Source organism: Salmo salar, chromosome ssa15 (genome assembly GCF_905237065.1).
Source record: "Salmo salar chromosome ssa15, Ssal_v3.1, whole genome shotgun sequence".
NCBI classification, from domain to species: Eukaryota; Metazoa; Chordata; class Actinopteri; order Salmoniformes; family Salmonidae; genus Salmo; species Salmo salar.
The window spans coordinates 93,483,015-93,488,014 of NC_059456.1; the positions used below are offsets into that span (position 1 = coordinate 93,483,015).

The 5,000-nt window shown below is 41.8% G+C and overlaps 1 protein-coding gene across 1 annotated transcript in view; it reads right to left on the reverse strand.

Annotated features, from left to right (window-relative positions):
• LOC106572508 (retinoic acid receptor gamma-A) overlaps positions 1-4,998 on the reverse strand; it is a 122,044-nt gene extending 117,046 nt beyond the window's left edge. The window contains exon 1 of the mRNA XM_045696298.1: positions 4,755-4,998. The gene's annotated coding sequence lies outside the window, so the exon portion shown is untranslated. The remainder of the gene's footprint in view (positions 1-4,754) is intronic.
• Between the last annotated feature and the right edge of the window lie 2 nt (positions 4,999-5,000).

A 5,000-nucleotide genomic window follows, 5' to 3' on the forward strand; every position in this document is an offset into this window, starting at 1 on the left:
GAGGCCATATTTATGACGAACGTGACAATATCCTTTGATTTATACCGTGCAATTATACTGTGAGTTACAGGGAAATAATGCATGCTCTAGAATGTCCCTCAAGCCAATCAGAAACTAGTATACAACAATGCCATGGTATAAAAGAGTTTATAAACTGGGTGGGCCCAGAATGCTGATTGGCTGACAGCTGTGGTATATCAGAACATATACCATGGGTATGACAAAACATGCTCTAACTGCTCTAATTATGTTGGTAACCAGTTTATAATAGCATTAAGGCACCTCGGGGGTTTGTGGTATATGGCCAATATACCACGGCTAAGGACTGTATACAGGCAGTCTGCGTTGCATTGTGCGTAAGAACAGCCCTTAGCCGTAGTATATTGGCCATATACCACACCCCCTCTGGGCTTATTGCTTAGATAATGCAATCTCTAGATTGCTTTTCAAACCAATCAGAAATGAGTATTCAACAATGCCATGGTATAAGAGAGTGTAACATGACCTTGTAGTGGGGAAAGTCTTGGCTGGGTGTGAAATAGACATGGTAAACACAGTTAATAAGCTCAGAGTCCCTTCCCTATACAGCAACTTGTTACGGTCACCTAGACATTACCCCTGACAGACTGACAGCTGATCCATCCACTGCCTCCAAACTGTAACTCACTGCCTCTGAACTGTCATTACCTTCCATCATGTCAAACTAACTTGATGTGGGTTCTTCTACAAGCCTGGCAACACAGATGCATATTTTTCTTACAACAACGTCACACCATAATAATAACTACTACCTTGAATATATCATCATTTGTCATTCAACGAGAAAGGTATTGTCTTTGGATGTGTATGCCAGGGAGTGTCAACAGACAATTACGCCTTTTTTTTCAACACCATACATCAATCCAACATCTTCACATACAGTACTGAGTGCCTACGGAAAAAAATGTTTTAGTTCTATTTTGGTGCATGGAACATATTGTGTTGACTGGCAGGACAATAATCTGGAACACTCTAGAACTCAGTCAGTGTGACTGTGATGAAGTCATTCTGACACCTCCTTTCCATGATGTTGTGGGACAGTCAGAGAGGAGAGAAGGCTGTGGAGTCAGAGCTGCTTAACATTGAGGCATTGAGGGGTTCAAGAAAGCACTAAAGAGAACACAACACTAGGATATGGCAAAGAGGTGGAACAGAGAGGTGGAACAGAGTAGAAACATATAGACTTTTTGAGACAGATGGACAGAGGGAGTGATAGGTATAGAGAGAGACAGAGACAGAGACAGACACAGAGCGAGCGAGAGAGAGAGAGAGAGGCTGAGATGTGAATATGTAAAAGGATATAAGAATTCAATAGTTACTATTTCAATCTCTAGAGAAAATGTAGGACTACCACTACCAGTGTAATGTAGCAATTACTGAAGAGTTCATTAGCATAAAATTCATTAGCATAAATTGGAGTGATTGTCATCCCTCTCACATAATCAGAGCTGCACACCTGCAAAAATAGACACAGGAAATCGTGAGCCGATAGTTTCCCTTTTAATTATAGTGTACTTATGAGGAGAGGAGCCCCCTTGTTCCCCTAAAACCACCTGTCTACCCCCTCCTAACCCTCACTACCCCATCCTACCCCTCCCTATACCACATGGAAGTTAATTGCTATAGAAATTCCTGCCAGAGACAGGAATCAACAACTCCCAGATTTATGCCTCAAAGTCGTGTCTCACAAACAGTCTGTTTAAAAATGTCTCTGTCAGAGTGATGAAATAGTGAAATATCCAGGGGATTTTGACTCACACACATTCCCATGGGATGTCCAAATGTGAGAAACAATTTAGAATAAAGTAGACCAATAAATATTTAACAAAATAACAAACTGGGTATTGATTTAATCGCGCTTTCCCTCTTGTGCAGTGACAATGTTGTTTTGATATAGTTAGGATGATATGTGGCATCTGTTTAAAAGCCTGAACCCTCCCCTGGATTCAAGGGACAACAAACATAACTAGCAATTACTGTAAAGGTTGTGTGACGTCTCTCTCTCTCGACTTTGTGTGTGTGTGTGTGTCTGTGTAAAACAGAGTCCTGTATTTTTGACGTGTGTACTGTGTGTAATTAGCCTCCGCAGACCAGTCTGTCGTGTCGTGTTAACTAGCATTCCGTCAGACATTCAAAATAAATCTGCACTACGTTTGTTAGGAGGCTGCTGTGGTTGCCATGGTTTTCAGTAATGCATAACACATCAAGTCATAAGTCCAGCCCTTTAGGTAATTCCCCAACAACAGTAACCCATAAAAATCTAGTCTTAAAGACATTAGTGAGACAAGCTGTCTAAATTAATCCCATATACAACTATTAATAGCAATGTACTTTTACATTTGCTAAATAAAATACATTTTTCAAACATTTGCCAGTCATAAAAGAAAGATAGAAAAGTGTTGACATGGTGGACCTCTTGCAATAGCAAATGTACCCGCTCTATGTAGAAGTGTCTGTCTCTACCCGCTCTATGTAGAAGTGTCTCTGTCTCTACCCGCTCTATGTAGAAGTGTCTCTGTCTCTACCCGCTCTATGTAGAAGTGTCTCTGTCTCTACCCGCTCTATGTAGAAGTGTCTCTGTCTCTACCCGCTCTATGTAGAAGTGTCTCTGTCTCTACCCGCTCTATGTAGAAGTGTCTCTGTCTCTACCCGCTCTATGTAGAAGTGTCTCTGTCTCTACCCGCTCTATGTAGAAGTGTCTCTGTCTCTACCCGCTCTATGTAGAAGTGTCTCTGTCTCTACCCGCTCTATGTAGAAGTGTCTCTGTCTCTACCCGCTCTATGTAGAAGTGTCTCTGTCTCTACCCGCTCTATGTAGAAGTGTCTCTGTCTCTATCCGTCTCTCCAAAGAAACAAACATGGTACATTACTCCCAGGCAGAGCAACGCTGTGCTGAGACACAGAGCAGAGTGCTGCTACTCTAACTGACTCAGTGAGAACAGTGAGGATTTCCAGATGACCAGATGTGACCGACTGACCGACTGACTGACTGACTGACTGACTGACTGACTGACTGACTCACTGACTTAGAGAAAGCGAGAGAGAGATGCCAGAAGTGCCACAGATGCAACACACACACACAGTTCAGAATAGACACACAGTTCAGAACAGACACATGGTTAAGAAATACATGATGGGTTGAAAAGACAACATGGACTCTATCTAAACAGTTTGATCCCTCTCTGAAATGTTCACATCATGTAGCACTAAATGTACAGTCGTTGTAGCATCGTACCTGTTCATTAACGTGGTGCTGCCTGCCTGCCTGCCTGCCTGCCTGCCTGCTGCCACAGTAACAAGCTACGTTCAGAACTAAAAATATATGGCAAATAGAAATGAAAACTGGATGTTCTTCAGAGATAGATGGGAGGGATTGAGGGTTGCTGAAGGATGAGACTAAAAACAAACAAAAGATAACTAATGTACAATATACTGTCTGTAAAATGTATATAGTGTGTATGAGCTGGAAGTAGAAGCCTAAGTGTTGTTGTCCATTAGTTTACTCTAATTACGGGAGGGGGGGTAGGGTTAGTGGGAAATCATATATATATAAGTAAAATATCATTTATATATATACACTGTATATGGGGATTGGAAGTGATGCAGACAATTACATTGATGGAAACTACAATCTATCTGCAATATGAAAGCAGATCTCCCCCACACACCCAAACTGAACCAGTTAACCAGGAATGAAGGTCTATCTGCTGAGAAAAGTGTATAACCTTCCCCAACTATTCTTGTCTATCATTCTATCAGTGTTTTGTTACTTGTCATGTTTGGTGTTTTTGATGACTCCAGGAAGAATAGATGATGCTTCAGCAAAAGCTAATGGATCTAAATCAACAAATAACAAAACAAAAAACAACCACCCCCAGCTATGAATGACATTACTACAATAAACTGACAAGTAAACTAAGCCCAGTTTTGGAGAACAGAGGCACACCTCGGTCCAGAAACATAGGGTTCTGCTGTTTTGAAGGAGGAAAACAATGGTCTGTCCACCAGTCACTGGCTGACTGCTCACACTGTTGTGCTGTGTCCATGTGGTCACAATAATAAGTAGGGAAGATTAGGTCAAGGATGGGTCTCACACACACACACACTCTCTCTATTCCACTCATGCACAGTGTAGACCAAGCGGACCCAGGTAGGTATGTATCCACTTACACTTACAAAGGCACACATGCTAATAAAAACAGTCTGGGATAACACTCTTAACATTCACTAACTGACACACATGAAAACACCCACACACACTGTAAACCGTGAAACACACCCACACACACTGTAAAACAGACACACACATACTGTAAAACACATGCACACATTCATATAGGCTACCCTACATACAAATACATACAAATCCTGAACTAGAGAGACAGATATATACACTTGTGCAAATGCACACCGACAGAACTGACACACTCTGAAACAAATCAATACAACTAGGAGGAAACCTGGTCCAGTTTAATGAAACCCTGAACAACTTTCTCTATACACGCTCTATGTACTCCCTATACACTCTCTGCCTCAAAGTCTCTGTCTTTAATTTAAACTCTCAATAGTTTATTTTCAAGCTTACGCTCCCAAAACTGCAGTCTCTCCCAGAGTCTCTAGCTCTAACTTCAAACTCTAAGAGCAGAAAGAACAGAAAAAAAAGATGGAAAAAGAGGAGAACAACAGATCATATTGTTTCTATAGAAAAGTACTCACCCACTCCGATATTGTGCTGGCAGACAGACTAATATATCGCTAGCTGGAGTGCTGCTGGTCCAAACAGAGATGAGCAGAAGGAAAATTAGGAGAGATTTGTGTACATTCATCAGAGCCCCTTTGACAGTAAAAACAGGGCAGCAGCAAGTTTCTCTCTCTCCCCCTCCCTTCTCTCTCTCCCTTCCTTCTCTCTCTCCCTCCCTCCTCTTGCTCTCTTTCTCTATCAACACAGGCACACTCTCTCCC